This window comes from Pistacia vera, unplaced genomic scaffold (assembly GCF_008641045.1).
Source record: "Pistacia vera cultivar Batoury unplaced genomic scaffold, PisVer_v2 Contig360, whole genome shotgun sequence".
Classification (NCBI taxonomy): domain Eukaryota; kingdom Viridiplantae; phylum Streptophyta; class Magnoliopsida; order Sapindales; family Anacardiaceae; genus Pistacia; species Pistacia vera.
In genome coordinates this window covers 377,379-396,818 of record NW_022196180.1, presented here as the reverse complement: position 1 = coordinate 396,818, position 19,440 = coordinate 377,379, and the positions used below count along the sequence as shown (strand labels likewise).

Below are 19,440 nucleotides of genomic sequence, written 5' to 3'. Positions count from 1 at the left end.
ATATCTCTCTGAAAAGTACACTGAAAATTCTCTGAATTTATACTTTGTTTTTGTCAGGTTTCTATGCTTAGGTAAAGCTTTAAAATACCTCCTTTAAAGTACCCAAAATATGTCCCTGCTCACCTTGAGATGTTGAAGCATGTTGAGCTTCCTCCACTGAAGTGCGTCTTCATTTCTGGTCCTTGAGAGAAGCTCATGGTTGACCGTGTTAATTGTGTGTTCTTGTAAGCTCACTATGGTTGTATGTTGTTTAATCAAAGGGTAGAGATTGAAGCATTGCAAAACATGGGTGTTTTGGCAACTGAGGCTTAATCTTTGACTTTGTAATTGAACTGTAAAGTAAACGTAGTGGATTGGCTTCATTCTGGACTTGGTCTTATGGATGTAGGCATTTTGCTGAACTATGTAAAAATCTTGTGTGTTTTACTTTGGTTTATGTTTATGTTATTGCTTTATGTTTATGTTTGATGGACTCTTAAAATCAACATAGCAACCATTTTCGCTTAAGTTTTAAATGACTTGGTAAATTTAAAACTTTCAATTCGTTTACAGAACTTTGGTTTAGGACAATGAGTAGCTATTTAATTCATATGCATGTCTAGGAAAATTCTGTCAACAAGACAATAAAAGTATAAGGAAAGTGGGTTTTAAGTGAGACTGCTTGTGACCCCTGCACTTTCCTGGGAATTTTCTTGGTGCGTAATGAACCATAGTACCACTTACGACTATATCAAGTTTCTGTGAATTATTTGATTTTTATACCTTATCACCCCTACCACCTCACAACCACAAAATGCCACCAAAACCCCAAAATCGTCGAAGAACTGTTTGAGATGTTGAAATGGAGGAATTACAAAACCAAATCAGAGAATTACAAGAACAACTTGCAAGATAGGGAATCACACGAGATCAACATGATAAAATCGGTAATAGCTCCAACAGTGAAGGCGAGGGCACCAATCCATTCAGGGAAGACTTTTCATCTCGAGATGAATCTCCTAGGTTTCGTCTGAGGGGTCAAGGCAGTGAATTTGGGATTTCAAGCTTCAGAGTAGAGATTCCTGAGTTTGAGGGAAGACTTCAACTAGATGATATTATTGATTGGTTACACATTGCAGAAAGAATTTTTTAGCTTCAAGATGTTCCTGATGAAAAACAAGTAAAACTAGTTGCGATAAAATTGAAGAAATATGCATTTATATGGTGGGAAAATCTGAAACGGCAGTGAGAAAGAGAAGGCCGTCAGAAGATCAGATATTGGGAAAAGATGCACCGAGAACTCAAACATAAATTTCTTCCAGCACACTATAAGCAAGACACTTTTCTTCAATTTCATAATTTAAGACAAAGAACCATGTCGGTAGAAGAGTATAGGATAGAGTTTGAGCAATTTCTTCTGAAGTGTGATATCCATGAACCGGAAGAGCAAACTATCGCTCGTTATTTGGGAGGTCTTAACATAGAGATTTAGATGTCGTACAATTACAACCATATTGGAGCCTAACTGATGTTATCCAGTTGGCGGTTAAGGTAGAGAAGCAGCGAGCACGAAAGAACACTATAAATTCCACTAGACAAAGGGAGAATACAATAAACTATTGGGAACAAAGCTCAGCACCCCTTTCAAATCCTAAAATAAACTCTTTCAAGCCTGTTTATAGAAATGATAAAAAGGGTGGTTCTAGTCACACTCCTAATGCCACTTCAAGAAAAATTTTCAAGTGCCAAGGTTTTGGGCATATCGCTTCTGATTGTCCAAATCAAAGAATTGTTTTACTTGTGGAGGAAGAAGTTATTGAAGATCATGCTGAGAAGGATACAATAGGTGAAGAAGAAATGCTTGATGAGGACTAAATAGAAGAAGTAGATGCTGATAAAAGAGAATCCCTTATGGTACGCCGCAGTCTTAGCACCATTATGAAGACCGAAGAAGCAAGTTGGCTTTGTCACAATACTTTCCATACAAAGTGCACGTCCAAAGAAAAGGTTTGTACCGTTATTATTGATGAAGGTAGCCATGAAAATGTTGTTGTCAATTATATGGTAGAGAAATTGAAGCTTCTAATCGTAATACATCCTTATCCTTATAAACTGCAATGGTTGAGGAAAGGAAATGAAGTCAAGGTGTCCAAGTGTAGTTGTGTTCAATTTTCTATTAGGGATAAATATCAAGATGAAGTTTGGTGTGATGTTGTTCCGATGGATGTATGTCACTTATTATTGGGATACTTATGGCAGTATGATCGTCAAGCACTTCATGATGGATACAAGAACACACATTCTTTAAAAAAGGATGAGGTAAGGGTAATGTTGACCCTTATGAGCCTAAAAAATTGTTTGAAGAAACCAAAGGAGCCTGTAACATTTATCAGGAGATTTGGTCCTGAGAAAGCGTGTCGGGAAATAAACCAAGTGTGTTTGTTACTATTGTATGAAGAAAATGAAGTGTCTCTTGCCTTGCCTAAGAAAGTCAAGCACTTACTTCAAGAATTCTTTGATATTGGGCCGGATGAGATACCTCCTAGGTTGCCATCAATGCGATATATTCAACATGCTATTGATTTCATTCATGTCTCTAGCATTCCAAAAAAACTAGCGTACCACATGAATACTAAAGAACATGATAAAGACGTAGGACTCGATGGCAGGTCTCTTCCAACCCTGGAAGAATGAAGTAGGAGCAAAAAAGAAAAAGATAAATAAATTAAATATGTTAGGTTGACTTTTGTCTTTGTCCCACAGAAATAGTTCTTAGCTTTTCACTTGGAGGGCTATAAATAAAGCCTTTTTTGTCCTTTGTAAATCATCCCTAAGTATTAGAAAATATATCTTCAGTTAAGCATTTGCTTTCTCTTCCTCTTTGAGGTTATAGTTATCCTTGGCTTAACCAACCAAGGTGGCCTTTTGGCTATTCTCACCATAGTGAGGTTTATTATAACCTCCCCACGATTGATATCCATAGTAGAGTTTCCAACCTCGCCAAGATTAGGGTTTCTCGCGATGTCCTAGCGTCACTTGGTGCCTCACGAAGAGATGGAAGAGGAACAGAGATCTCACCATTTCTCAGATCAAACATTCAGAGATCACAACATTTAGCAGATAAAAAATTATGAATTAATAAGGAAATTAAAGTAACAATCAGAAGTAGAAAATGTCAAAGGATAATAGCAAATTCATCAATGTGTTTTACATAGCATCTACAAGGCACATATCAATCATAAAAAAATTAGTAATCGAGTCCCATTGGAGCCTCTAAAAATCAATCTGACAAACATATTATATTTGACTTTTAGCACAAGTTTTGGCAAAGTTCACTAGCAAAATCAATGGAGGAAGTGATATGATAGAGAAGGCAAGCAGAAAGTCGACTTTAGATACAAGAGTCTACAGTTGAGTAGAGCACTAATTTCTTAGGCCCAACGGAGTAGCTTCCTTTCTCTCTTTTAGGGACAGCCATCATTTTGTATACGATATAACTTGTCTTTTCATCAAACATCTTGTGCTGTAAAGCGATTAATATTGAAGACTTTATAAGAGTTAGCAAGAACCTTATGCTACTTCATCAAGTGATATTACACTACAAAATAGTTGCATCATGCTTGGAAGAAGAGTAGTTTTGATAATGAATTAGGCGTTTTTGCATTAATTGTTACTTCATCAAGCTACTTACTATACTCATCAAAATTTACTTACTTCTCCAGATGGTTGGTTAGAGTAACAAAACAATGTTGTATTTTTTGTATATTAATATGGATCAGATTAATCTTTCTAGTGGGTATCCCTGATTCTCTCATCTCTCAAATCTATTCATTCAAAAAACAGTAATGAAATAATCCTTACATGGAATAGTGAAAGCAGAATAAACAACTTAACAGTATGCACACACACCAAACTAAAAGGATAAGCAAAAGAAACTGTAATAGAATGCTTGTGTGAAAGAAGAGGAGAGCACCTAAATTTGGATTTGACGATCTTCTTGGTTAAAAGTTGAAGTGAGAAAGTTTTTGCAACATTGAAGTTACTCAGTAGACTGTCTCGCTTCAAAGTCACATTGTGGCGGGGCAATCGATCTGGTCTAGCCTGCTTTTGGGTATACATCTTCTCGAATTACTTCACCTCCTACTTTAAGAGATTCCAAGATTTGATTTGTCCTTTGGGATTTTACCAAGCTACATGCCAAGACCCTAAGGAGAATTTGTGGCATACAGAGTTAAGAGTTGTGGTCAATTCCTATACCATCATCAAGAAATAAAAGACTTTCAACAAGAATAAATGCTCTAAAAAGTTATTTTTCAAAATCATTATTAAGATTTAGAAACAATTTTGGTGGCGGTTAAATAATATCACAGATAATAATTAAAAAGGGGCTATAGAAACCAAGACAAAGTCCATAATGAAGTAAATGGCCCATTCACCATTTTGATTACGTAACAGACGATACAACTTGAATATAAATAAAATAAAAACAACTTCCAAAAATCCGTTGTAGTCTAGGTGGTTAGGATATTCGGCTCTCACCCGAAAGACCCGAGTTCAAGTCCCGGCAACGGAAACCTATTTTTATAGACTTGTCTTTTTGTTATACTTAACCACCCCCAAAAAAAAAAAAACAACAGCGACGCTAATGTTTCATTGTTTTGGGCGAAAATCATCACTGTTTTGGGGGTCTTGGAGTATGCCAAAATTTTTTTCGATCACTGGTTTCCAGCAACTGGCTATCCATTCCGGCCACTGTACTTGTCAAAAAATGTGAAGTTTTATAATTTATTAAACGTTAATTTATAATAAAAAGTCCTTCCCATGACCACGAGTTTCCCATTCAAACAAGATGACTCTTGGATATTAATATGATACTAATTGAAAATTTGAAATAATCAAAATTTTCGTCTTAACGGCAGACACGAAGACAACTCAATTTAATAACACAATCTTGAAAGGGTATAAATAAGACCTGAAAACTTAGAGGGTATTAAGCGACATTTTTTAAAATATAAAGGGTTGAAAGGAAACTACGCATTGCAAAACCTAGGTCTAACATATTTAAACCCTATTTCATCTCCACTTCATTCTTCAAATTACAGGCCGCCGCCTCTTCTCTTTAGTCTCTCTCTGTATTCTCAGTGATCTCTCTTAATTCTTCTCCATTTTTGCCAATAGTTTAATTTCTCATGAGTTTTATTTGTGTGATTTGGTTTGGTCTATAAAAGTTTGATCTCTTCATTATATTTCTTCTTTCTTAACTATAGGCTAGTTGGAGTTCAAGATTACTAAGGGTTGAATTTTTTTTTTTTTTTTGGGTTTTTGGGATAATCACAGAAAACCTTGCGTTCGCTATTACACGGTAAGTCCTTGTAGCCAACCCCTCATCATCTCTCATCACTCACCAGTAAAATCACCTCAAAACAATAAGTTCTATTGGAATTCCTTAAATCATCACAGCTCAAACAAATATATATTTTTTTTTTTTTCATTTGGGGAGTGTAAAAGTGCAGTTGTAAATTGAAAATTAGACCTCTTTTTTCTTCTGGGTTATGGCAACTTTTTTACGCAAATGTTCTGGATTTGGTGCATATTCCATAACAGTTCTTTCTTCTGGGTTCTTTGTTTTAGTTTTAGTGCAAATTGTTGAACTTAAGAAAATTCTGTAAGTTCTTTCTGGTTTGGCGCAAATACTATAATCTCTTTTCGTGGTCGGGGTATTTGCACCAAACCCATAAAAGAACTTATTAATGGATGTTGCATTCCTGCTGCTGTGATTAGCCGCCCCAACCCCGCCCCTGCCGACTCCAGCCCATCCCGGCCTCTAAAAATTTGCCAAACCTTTGAAAGCTTTTACCGGCGTTGAGAATGATTGCAAAATTATCACGGATTTTCATTAACAGATATTATCCAAAAAGGACAGATATTAGCCGAAAGGGAGGATAGCATCGGATTGCCATATGGAATTTTCATTTCACGATTCAGATTAAAACTCTTTTAGATAAATAAAAAAAAGGATAAACAAAGGCGACAATTTCATAAATATAAAACTATAAACAAAGGTGACAAGTTCATACATAACATCTTGACACAAAACATCCGATACAAAATTAAAATAGCTGCTAGTATTTAACTATTTATTGACACCAACGAAGAAACCTATTGAAAATTTAAACGTCAACTCAACTAGCATTACTGTCACCGAACTTGATTTGATCACATCACCAAATAAAATTGTCAACCGCAGCTTCAAACCTGTATTAATCACATTCCGAAAAGCAGTCAGCTTTTAGTTTATTAATAATAAATATTATCAATGTAAACGGCCTAAATGACGATGATGACGATGACGTCGATGATGATAAGGATCAGGATGAGGATGAGGATGATGGTGGTGGTGGTGGGTTTAGGGTAAGCTTGTGATTAGAAGGCCCTCAAACCTGTACAAACGGCCGTTGCAGATCCTAACCAAAAAAAAAAGAAAAAAAAAATCCAAAAAAACTAAACCAACCATTATCGAAATTATCCCAGCCACTAAGTGTTTAACATGGAAGCCCCACTGGTGGGATACGGGGGTGCACTTGGTGCTGGTGGTGTTGATGAAGGGGGTTCTAGTGGCGGACCCAAGATTTTTGCCCGGGAGGGGCCCTCTTGCTCCGCCACTGTTTGCCAATCAACTAGTGAAAACATAAAAAAATAACATCCAATTCACAAGGAAACACAAGAAAATTGTTACGTAGAAAAACCTCTTTAATGTGAAGAGATAAAAAAACCATGGGAATCTAACGATCCACTTAAATCCAATATAATCAAAAGAGTTTATTGATGCGTATTTTTTACAAATATGCAAATGTAGGAAGTGCACTAGTCGTAAAAAATAATAAAGTGATAAGTAGAGTATCGTTCCCATGAGGATAGTATTACTAAGTACCGATTTTTCTAGTTTAAGTCCTAATTGAAGCAACAATAAATTGGATTGATGGAAAATTAACGAACTAAATATAATTTAAGAAAATATAAATGAATGATAATAAAATTAAAGCAAAATCCAAAAACTTAACCCAAATCATAAAATCTATTACCCAAGTTCTAATTCCTTGATTGAAAATGGAATTCCCTAAGTTGTAAAACATACATTCTCAGGCTATATTTTCCTACTTATCTCTATTAAGCTTCTGCATCCAACAAAATGGAGATTAATAGTTCAAAGTCTTTTAAGCTTTATAAAATTCTATCTAGATTTCATAAATCACTAAACCTATCTCTAGCGTTTGCTTAATCTACGGTATTTATCCCAAGAGGCACAATCACAAGTCACTTCTCAGTCTCATTGTGAATAACACACATTTGAATGGTGATCAAACATCCAAAAGTAATTAAACAAAGAGATAAACACTAAATCATGAAATTAAAACTCAAAGTAAATCAATTCATATAAATTTGAATCATTGTATCAAGGTTACATCAAACCCTAGCTAAACAACTTAGTTCATACTAAAAAACAAAACAAAATAACAAAAACAAACTGAATCAAGATTCATCATTGAAAAACAAGCAAAAGATGGAGAATCTTCTCTAATTTGAAGTCTAAATCTTCAATAATCTTCTCCTTCCAAGAGCTGCCTTCCAAATGACAAACCAAGACCCCTTTTCTTTCATTTTCGTGCTAATTTATACCTCTTTCACTTAAGGACCAAGCCCTAGCAAGCCAAAACGCGTTGTTTTATTTTTCACATCTTTTTCCTTGTCAATGTGAGAATTTTTCAAGCAAAATTTGAACATGAAAGAGTCTGAAAATGGAAGAGTGTTAAACATATGAATTGTAGCCCTTTAAATTATCTTTCTACTCGTTCAAGAATCAGCACAATCTGAGGTCTACAGATCAAGTTATCGTAGAAATACTGAAGTATGTCCAAAGACGTTTTTCTTCAGTTTCTAACGCACTGTTCACGACGTAAAGCCAAGTTTTCATCATTTTCCAATCAGAATTAGGAAAAACTCAAAACATAAAAATTGTAGCTTTGCTTCTTAGCTTTCCAAAGCTTCTAAAATCAGGTTATTCTGAGTTTCCAAGCTCAAGTTACGCAATTTATGCTCAAAACTGTCATTTATGCTAAAAATCATAGTTTAGGCCTGCAAAGACAAATTAATAGAATTAGGTAGCAATTATGGCCCAAATTGTATGAGAAGTATCCTAAATCCTATCAAAATTCAATGTAAAATCATAGGGAAAAATAAGATTATTATTTACAACAACCACAAATCCACCAAAAATATTCTATACAAATTTAGAGCTCAATCACAACTCTAACAAAAATAAAATACACAAAGATTTACAAAAATATGGATTAAATAGCTCTAAATCCAGATCCGCATGTAAAAAGAGTGTTGGAAATTGGGGGTAAAAAAACTTGAATATAAAAAAGACAAAACCTAACTTTTTAATTTTTTAACTTTTAACTTTTTTTTTTTTAACCTTTTAAAAGAACTTTTCAAATTAGCCTGCCCTCAAGGGGCGTGGGTCCGCCCCTGGTTCTACCCTATTATTAAAGTAGTTCCAGGCAGGAGGAGAAGCTTGATGAGGGCTGGAGAAACTTGTATTCCCTCCTTTATCACCATAAACCAGTTTTGTTTTGTGTTTGAAGGGTGGGAGATGGTTGTACATTGCTAGGGTTTGCAGATGGTGAAGCATAAAAGTGGCTATAGGCATTACCGGTAGTTGACATGATTAATCTCCCAATGATCTAATCTCCATATCCCTCTCTATTTATACACAAATAATTGCATTATTATTATCAAATTTTGAAGGTGTCTCAACAGATGTCACATGATAAAGCATCCACGTATTTTTTCTCAAAATTAAGTTTTGCCGACTCATTATATGTATATATCGAATTTAGTTCCGTCTCATTTTAGTTTTCTGACTTTGCAGCAAGTGGGGCGGGCGGTCATTTTTGCCGCAATAAAAGTTATTCATGGAGGCGAAAAATCTGAGATTAATATTGAGAAAGGTTGATCCAAGTATTTAATATCACATTTTTCTTAATCAAGAAGTTTTACTAGTTGTAATGATATAGAGTGGGTATGTATTTGACCGTTGCTAACTTTCACGTACACTAATATAATAGTATCTGAATGTATGTATAGGTAATAAAATGTATGACCATAAAAATCTTTGAGCAGTCATGGATAGATGATGAACTGAATCGATGTTTAATTAATCCACACGTAAGTACAGACAGACAGATTAATGAGATAGTTAACATAAAAAATACAACTGGCAAGGTGCAAGTTAGATACAGCAGCTGTATCAATACTGTTTATTCAAGTTTCACACATCTGTACTGTAACTTGAATGAAAACAAACCAGATTTTGCTCTACAAGATTTCTTCTTATACATTTTCTTTGTTTTATATTTATATCATTAAATGATATTAATCCTTTCGAAAATATCCTACCAGCTACATAATCATACTTGCCTTCTCTGTCGTAGGAAATTGTAGAGATTTTTATACCACGAATTAAAATATTCATATATTAAAAAAAAATTAACTACTAAATTCCACCTTACATAATCCACCCAATTATCAGATTTTATTAATCAAGAAGTCTTATTAGTTCTAATGATATAGAGTGGATATTTGACCATTGCTAATTACTTTCACACGTCATCTACATACTAATATAATAATGGGGCTAATAATGTCTGAATGTATGTATAGGTAAAATGTTTGACCATAAAATCTTTGGGCAGTCATAGATGATGGACTAAATCAATATTTGACTACAATTACTAAGCCATGACTAACAGGATTAATGAGATAATTAACATTAAAAATACAACTGGCAAGGCAAGTTAGATACAACAGCTGTATCTAGACTGTTTATTCAAGTTTCAGGGGGTAACCAAATTCTGGAATTCTCTAATCATACATCTCTAATGGTTTAATATATATTTCTTAAATTACGATAAGAATAAAGACAGTTCTCGTAGCTCAGTTAGTTTGCATGCAACTGTGCAAGTTGCTTTCTTCATGCATAAATAACGTCTTTGCTAGCCGCCATGATCCACAATGACATTCGACATATTTTCCAAGGCCCGACATTACCACTATGTACAGTCTCTTTTAACCACTTTGAACCATTTATTTTATTGGTCGTTTCGTCAACCAATAAGACCTTCATTTTACTTTCCCTTTTGATTTTACTATAAAATTGTGCCCATATGAACTATTCATAATATGAATGTTTTTGGTCAATAAGATAAAATGAGCAGCAACAGAAATCTCAAAACTTATACAATGGCTAATTGTCAAACTCCCATACAATTCAAAGTGTACTCTAAGAATGCCAATGGAAACTCATAATCCAATGCATCAAATTTATAAACAAGCCATCACATAGCTTGGTAATTTTCTGTGCTCAAAACCGTTCTCTGCGAAAACTTGGGGAGAAGGTCCACCTCTTAGAGGGAGGATATTTACAACCTCCAGCAACAACAATTTTCAGTTAAAAATCAAAATAAACAATGAAAACCAGAGGCGGAGAAGTTAAAAGGAACGAATAATTTATCTATTTCGTTTGTATAGCATCTAAAAGAACATATTGGTGACTGTAAAGAAACTGAGCTCACATCAAAACCTCCATGGGTACAGAACTTGTTTAAACTTAATAGATCACAACCATAAATATCGCATGCTATCATTGCCTCATGGGTAGCATTTTCCTAAAGACCCCATTCAAAATGTCAAGATTACGGTGAAATGTACAACATTCATTACGCCTTCACATTGGCTTTTGATCACTTAAATACATAATAGTTTCCAAGGGCAGGACAAGCATTTTCAGAACAGAATTCAATTTAACATAAGTTCTGGTATGAAGTACATATCAAAGTTATAACTGAGCTATCAAACTCAGCAGAGATAGTTTTTATGCTTGAAAATGATATCACAACAAGAGCAAATATAATTAACCAGAAACTTTTCGAGCTTTGATGTTACCACAAGATTGTAACCACAAACAGAGATGCAAACACATTATTATTCGTTGAGAAAATAACACGAAAACAAATTGTAATGTCAAGCAAACCTTTAGGTCACTGAATGTATTGGTAGCTGAAAACCGCACGGAGATGTGGAAAAAGGCTGATAAATCAGTTGGAGGCACAACAAATTCCATCAATCCACTGCATATTCAGTCGAGTACATTAAGAAATTTATTCGTCGACACTGAATAGAGTATCTAACTCACTAAGTTGAAAGTATAGCAGTCACCTTCGGTTAGAGTTATCAATGAGAAGTGTCGACCATTCCAGGAAGAGAATTTCTAGAGTCATACCTGAAAGTCAGAAGAAATGATACCGTTGAATGTATATATTAACTAAAACAATATTTTCACATTACAGAAAGGAAATCCAATGGTAAGAAAATGAAGGGAAAAAAAGAGAAAAAAAGAAGCAAACATTAGTTTGAATTACGAAAAAGTATCACTTCACTGAATAAAGTAACATCAAAGAGTTTTAACCAGCAAAATTTTCTCAATCTTCCATATTAGATAAGATGTAGGAGTAATCTGCAAGCTTGTAAAGAAAGGAGGGTTTATTTGGTAATTGTGTCTAAGTAAATCAAACGCAGCGTTTTAGTGCCTGTCTTGCCAAAACGCTGCGTTTGATTACAGAATTTACCAACTATTAAACAGTTGGTACTTGCCTAGTTAGTAAATATGGGTATGGCAAAAAAAGATACGGGAATTTTACGGGTATAATACGGCAAACGGTGAAAAATACATTTATAAAAATTCGGCCTAAAAATTCGGATATGGGAAAAATACGGTACGGGTATATACGGGTTTAATACGGTGCATTGTCAATAATACGTTTTGAAAAATACGACAATATCAATCTTAGTTTTAACACTTTTATGGACTACCTGGTTAAAATCAATATAACATTTCAAATGCAAAGTATTCAATTAACCAATAACACAAATATACAATATATAAATATAACTGATATTTAAAATTATAGTCTCCAAACTCAAACACAATATTTAGCCAATATTCAACTATAGTCTCAAATCAAACACATTTATAACAAAACCAATTGTTTACAAAAATTACAAATACACACTATCAGTCGGTTTACAAAAATTACAAACGTACCATGTAAAAGTAAAACTATTTATTTTATTAAATTTTCTCCCTTCTTTCTCTTCTCTTTCATTTTCTCGTTCTTTTCAAACTTCTCTCTTTCTTCTGTAAGTTTCTTCTCTTCTTTCTCTTTGTTTTCTCCACCTTCTCTTCACTTCCTTCTTAAACTTTCGTCTCTTTTATATAAACTTATGTCTATTTTGTTTCTCTTCCCTTCTCTTCTCTCCCTCTTCTTCTGTCTTATGGAAATTTGTTTGTTGGAGTCGGTTGTGGGAGTTGATAGCTTGTTTGCTGGAGTTGATTGTCGTGTGTTGATTGCTTGTGGAAAATTGTAGGAGTTTGTCGACTGTTTTGGGTTTCCAATTTGAGCGAAGAAGAGGAGGTTTTGCGATCTGTTTTAATTTTTAGTAAAAAACCCACTAAAACGATGTCGTTTTGGGGGTGAGAATTTTTTTTTTTTTTCAATAGTTCGCGAATTATACGGGAAGCCTTATTATACGCAAATTATATGGCAGATTTTACAAAATACGTATACATGCGTTTTATACGTGAATTATATGACTGTCCGTACAATTCGCGTATAATACACGTTTTTACTAACTAGGGGTACTTGTCATCTTCAACATAGAAAAAAATCAAAAAAATTTACAGAGCAGTTTTTTTTCACACAAGGTTTTCCTTTCTTCGTTCAGTTTCAATTAGTTTCAACAAGATCTTTCATGGTATTAGAGCCTAAGACTAACGTCGATGGCAAACATGAACTCCGAATCCGTTGATAATTTGTCCCAAATTGAAGCAGAGCAGCTCAGTAATGGCAGATCTCAGCAATTCACAGGTCACTCATCATTTCCGAATTTGTCTGTAAAGCTGGTAGAAAGAACTACAACTACTGGCGCTCTCAAATTTTACCAGCTCTAGCCTCACACGAGCTAGATAGCTACATCTTAGGTACTAATCCTTGCCCTACTTTGTTTGTAATGGAAAAAGTTGAAGGTACTGAACACTCTGTTAAACAACCAAACCCTAAGTACTTTAATTGGAAGAAAACTGATCAGTTCTTAGTAAGTTGGTTGCTCTCATCAATTTCAGAATCTATGTTTAGACATGTATCAAAATGTAATAGTGCATATGAAATTTGGCACACACTTGAATTACATTTTCAGTCAGTCTCAAAGGCTAGAATTCTTCATCTTTGGAACTTATTACAAGTTACTAAAAAAGAGTCACAAAGCATGAATGACTATATTTTAACAATGAAGGAGTTAGGCGATGAATTAAATGATAGTGGAGTTCACATTAGTGATGAAGAACTGTTGTTGTACATATTGGATGGGTTAGGCTCAGAGTATGATGCAGTAGTAGCCAATCTTGTATCCAATGTCAGTTGTACAAGTTTTGAAGAAGCAAAATTTCTGCTCCATAAGCATGAAATGCATTTGGAGAAACAGAACAGTGCATTAATACACTTTCATGAACAAATGTCATCAGCATTAATGGCCTCTAAAAGTAGTGTAGCTGAAGGACCTGCCTCTAGTGTTCAAAATAGTTCAGGAAGTGTGGTAAATCAGTCTCCTGGTATGATAACTTCAGCAGCGAATGCCTATCCTCAAGGTGGCATGACAGTTCAACAATCACAACTTCCTCAGAGCGTTAATTTCAGACCAGGATATTCTCAACACTACAATGCAGTTCCAGGACTGAATCAACTAGGTCACTATAGAACAGAGTATGATCGTATGGTTTATAACAGTGCACCTTAAGGTTTCTCTAAAGGTTTTATGCCTTTTCCTAGAGGCCGAGGAAGAGGAAGAGGCTATATTAAGCCAAGATTAATGTGTCAAGTGTGTGGGAAGCCTGGCCATTTAGCTTTTCACTGCTACCACATATTTGATCAGGACTATCAGGGTTTTTCTACAATTAGATTTCCTAATGCCAAGCATAATCAATCATATTTTGCCCCTGGTTTAGCTTATTCCCCATTTCCATCAGCATGCAATGACCCTACACATGCACAAGCCTTTTTTGCTGGAACAAATTTTCAGGATAGGTCCTTTTATAATGATGCTAGAGCTCATCATGATTATACTGCTTATGGAGGACCCCTGAGAAATTAGTGTGCACTTGGAACTGTTAATGGCAATTATCTTTCTCAAGGATTGAATCAACATCAGTCACATTCTGCTGGTTCTCCAGTTCATATAGTTTATTCTCATCCTGTTGCAAATCCTGATGTGAATTTAGCTTCAAGTTCTTAGATGGTAACACCACAAACTGTGAAGGATCAGTCCTGGTGCATGGACTCAGGAGCATCCAATCACAAGGTTGCTGATCCATCTCAAATAGTGAACAGGACCAACTATTTAGGTGGTTCCAAGGTTCAGGTTAGGAATAGAGAATCTCTGCAGATTACTCATACAGGTATACTGTTAATTCCATCACTTAATTCAAATAGAGTTGTGCATCTTCAAAACATTTTATGTGTTCCAAACATTGCCAAGAATTTATTGAGTATATCACAAATAACACGGGACAATAATGTGATAGTAGAGTTCTATTCTGATTATTGTGTGATAAAGGATAGAAGCAGCAAATTGATACTACTTCAAAATACGGTTAAGGATGGTCTGTACTAGTTAGATGTTCCATCACAATGTCCTATAATTGCTGCTAATGTTGCTGTTGCTACTACCAGTCCTGATGTCCCATTTGCTGCTACCAATTCTGGTGTTCGCTTTGGCTCTCAAGTGCACTCTAGGAATAATTCAGAAGATGTTTTAAGTCCAGTAGTTAATGAAGCTATCATTTCATCATTTGTATCAAATAAGATTTCTGCCTGTAAGAGTGTTGATGATGTATCTGCCTCTTGATTACTGTGGCATGCTAGACTTGGGCACCTTAGTGCTAAGTCATTACAAGTTGTATTAAATAAACTGAATGTAAAACATTCATCAGATTACAATGCAAATTCTGTTTGTGAAGCATGTTTGTTTGGGAAGTTAAAACAGTGCAGTTTTCCTGTGTCTTTATCAAGAGCAAATGTTCCATTGGAATTAATACATTCTGACTTATGGGGACCTGCCCCAATATTGTCCAGAGAAGGGTACCAGTATTAAATAATTTTCTTGGACGATTTCAGTAGATTTACATGGATTTATCCACTCAAAGTCAAGTCTAAAGCATTTGAAGTTTTTACTCAGTTTCATGTATTTGTAGAAAAACAATTCAATGCTAAGATTAAAAGTCTACAAACTGATTGGGGTGGGGAGTTTAGGTCTTTCTCAAAGTATCTCAGCTTGCATGGTATAATGTTCAGACATCCCTGCCCTTATTTACACCAGCAGAATGGAAGGATAGAAAGACGACACCGATCTATTAATGAATTTGGCCTATCTCTCATAGCTCATGCCAGCATGCCTCTAAATTTTTGGTGGCTATCCTTCTCCACAACAGTCTATTTGCTTAACAGACTGTCGTCCAATGTTCTCAACCTTGTGTCTCCTCTCACTGTGTTGATGCAGCATGAACCTAATTATCTTGATCTTAGAGTCTTCGGATGCAGCTGTTTTCCATACCTTAGATTGTATAGCAAACATAAGGTCTCATTTCATACTGAAAAATATATATTTATAGGCTATAGTCTTTCTCATAAAGGCTATAAATGAATGACCAAATCTGGGAGAATTTTTGTAGCCAAACAAGTGAAGTTTAATGAAGAGGAGTTTCCCTTCAAATCTGGTTTTGATGATACTGCAAACATTGGGACTTCTGGTTCTGTACCAAACATACAGTCTGACTCTGGTTCTGCATGGTTCATACATGATTGTACAACAGTTTCTTCTAGCAAACCTATTGACCTGGCTGTAGCTGCAAGTTTACCTGCTGAATCTCCAGTAGGTACTGGTAGAAATGTTAATAAAAACACTGTGTGTTCTGGGACTACTACTGCAAAGGATATAAGTGGAGAATTACCCACTGAATTTCAAGAACATGAATAGATTGTCACATCCTCTGTCTCTCCAGGTTGTGTGTTACCCACTGCATCTCAAGAACATGAATAGATTGTCTCTCCAGGATGTGTTTTACCTCCTGCATTTCAAGACCATGAACAGGCTGTAACATCTTCTGTCTCTCCTGGATGTGTACATGCTGAATCTTCATACTCTGCCGATGACACAACTTCAGATATAAGTCCCAACACTTATCAAGGCATTAATTTAGAAGTTGTTTTGCCTATAACAGCACCAGATCCTGAAGTTTCCTCTATTAATACACATCCTATGGTCACACGACTTAAGGCCAAGCCTGCACAATCATTACCTCAAGCTTTCCTCACTACTCAAGTTATTCTCAAAGAACCTCAGCAAGTTAAAGAAGCACTGTCTGTCCCTGAATGGAAGGCTGCTATGGAGAAGGAATATCAAGCTCTTCTTGAGAATCAAACATGGGAGTTAGTTCCATATGAGGAAGGTATGCACATTGTTAAGTCAGTTTCTTCAGCATCCGACCATAGCACATTGGGTAGCATGCAAGAGGGTGTTACGGTATATTCAAGGAACATTGAACCATGGTCTGCTGTTTATAAAACACTCACATCTAGAGCTTGAAGCTCATGCCGACGTTGATTGGGCAAGCGATATTAATGATCACAGATCCACTAGTGGGTATGCCATTTTCCTTGGTAAAAATCTTGTTCAATGGAGCTCAAAAAAGTAGAAAGTAGTGTCGCTTTCATCAACAGAAGCTGAGTACAGATCCCTCAATCAAGCTACCACAGAAGTTGTCTAGATACAGCAGTTATTTCAAGAATTAAATGTTGATATCAAGCATGCCCCTGTGATCTGGTGCGACAATATGAGTGCAGGGGCTCTCTCCTCAAATCCGATTTTTCATGCTTGCACTAAACACATAGAAATTGAGGTTCATTATGTGCGAGAACTGGTTGCAAGGAAGGCTGTAGCAGTGCAGTATGTTGCATCTGAGTATCAAAAAGCAGACATCTTGACTAAACCCTTATCTGGAGCTAGGTTTCAACTGTTGCGAGAGAAGTTAAATGTAACTACAGAATTACCTGAGTGCACTAACTGAGCAATAATGCAGTTGACGCACAGGAGAAAATTGACTTTGTGAGCTGACTGAATAGCTAAAACTGCAGAAAATTGAATCTGTGAGCTGACTGAATCTGTGTGTTGAATGCATGGTTGCTGAGAAAACTGAACCTACAGAAAAATTGAATCTATGAGCTGACTGAATAGTTGATTGAATGTAGTTTTGTGAAGAAATGCAGTTTTTGTGATAATGAGTCTGCAGAAATGCAGTTGGTGAAACTGTTATTTGAATGTAGTTTTATGAAGAAATGCAGTTGGTGAAGCTATTGATTGAATGTAGTTTTGTGAAGAAATGCAGTTTTTGTGATGATGAGTCTGCAGAAATGTAGTTGGTGAAATTGTTATTTGAATGTCGTTTGGTGAAGAAATGCAGTTGGTGAAGCTATTGATTGAATGTAGTTTTGTGAAAAAAATTGTTGGAGTTTTTTATGGTGAATGCAGTAAGGTGAGTGTGTTTGTACAATGTAGAAAAATAAATACTGAAGAAGTGGAATGTAGAAAATGCAGAAAAATGACTATTGAAGAAGTGCAATGTAGAAAGTGTAGAAAGCTGAATGAGATATTAGTTTTGATGCATCTGGTCAATGCAGCACCTGGATGTGTTAGTTGCCTGATGGAGCAGATAATGCAGGTGTAAAAGGAAGTTGTAATCAGAAGGAAGAAGTCTTGTTTGAGAGGGAATATTAGATGTAGTGCTGGAAAATGTTTCTTGTTTAGGTGAGAAAGTCTAGCTTAAGAGGGAATAATAGATAGGATGTAGGAGTAATCTGCAAGGTTATAAAGAAAGGAGGGTTTATTTTGTAATTGTGTCTATGTAAATCAAACGCAGCGTTTTAGTGTCTGTCTTGCCAAAACTCTGCGTTTGATTACAGAATTTACCTACTATTAAACAGTTGGTACTTGTCGTCTTCAACATAGAAAAAAATCAGAAAAATTTACAGAGCAGTTTTTTTTCACGCAAGGTTTTCCTTTCTTCGTTCAGTTTCAATTAGTTTCAACAAGATCTTTCATGCCAGAATTCACAAGTAAAATTTGCCAGTGAAACATGCTTAAAGACATGTTGATGTGTGATTTTAACACCAACTAATTGACACGTGCGTAATGTTGATTGGTCAAGAGACACACGTGATTATGGAGAAAAAGTAGAGTAAATGCAAAGAGAGCTTTTTAAAGTGGTTCGGATGCTAAGGTAGCAAGTCCTACGTCCACTGATTTGTATTAGTATAGTGGGTCACGTCGCAACAGTGAGCTGACTTACAAATGATTAGGAAAAGTAAATACAAAGTTTTCCAGAGAGAGAGATAGAGAGAGTTCTCAGTGTAAAAATAGCCGAATCCCCCTAATGAGGGGTCTTCCTCTTTTTATAGTGTTGATGAATGCAAGTAATCATCATTAAATCCATGGGTTGGTGTGAATGTCAGGACATAATCCAGCTTTATGTCACATTGCCCTCCTTCCAAACTGATTTCACGCGATTTGGAGCAGGGAAATGGACACGTGGGAGCTCCAGGGCGTTTGGCAGGCCTGACGTGCGCTTACCGTTCTGACGGGAGCAGGTCACACTTCATCACGTGACTTCCCACGTCAGCCCTTGATTTCCCAGGCATAACAGAAGTCCCCTAGTTTTCAAGGTTTGAGGATCGAACCTTGGAAACTAAGTCATGCCGCGATTGGAGGTTCTGGCAATTTCAACCTGAATGGAAGAAGCTCGGGACAGGGCCTTTTGCGAACACGACCTCACACAATCTTTGCCCAAACAACCTGACAATCATCATCCTAGCGACCTGGATTCATCGAATGTTTCTTAACGTGCCTTAGGTTGGAGATTCAATGGGCTTGCTTTTGCGCTGTCAGGCGCTCTGCACGTGTTAAAGCATTTGGCAGGTGCATTAAATGCGTTGTGTGCTGACCCGGCATTGTTTTGACAGCATCAATTGCATGACACATTCGAAATGACAACCCTCATCACAACATTGAATGCGACGTGGGGCGCATTTAATGCGGAGAGAGAGAGAAGGCTACCGTTTTGATTCCAAGGGGTGGTAACCGTTGGTTCACTGTCCATATAAAAGCCCAAATTTTTCAGATGATGCCACCAGAATCCCTTCTGCCTCGAGTGAAAAATCTTTGCAAACCGGAAGTTCTTCTTTTCTAATCGGCACTTCTCCGATATCCGAAACAAGATCCGTCCTCGGTCACGCGCCC

General features: G+C 36.0%; 1 non-coding gene across 1 annotated transcript; it reads left to right on the top strand.

Moving 5' to 3' along the window:
* Positions 1–4,479: 4,479 nt before the first annotated feature.
* TRNAE-CUC lies at positions 4,480–4,552 on the top strand. Its single transcript has one exon. It is a non-coding gene; the product is annotated as a tRNA-Glu (tRNA).
* The last annotated feature ends 14,888 nt before the right edge of the window (positions 4,553–19,440 follow it).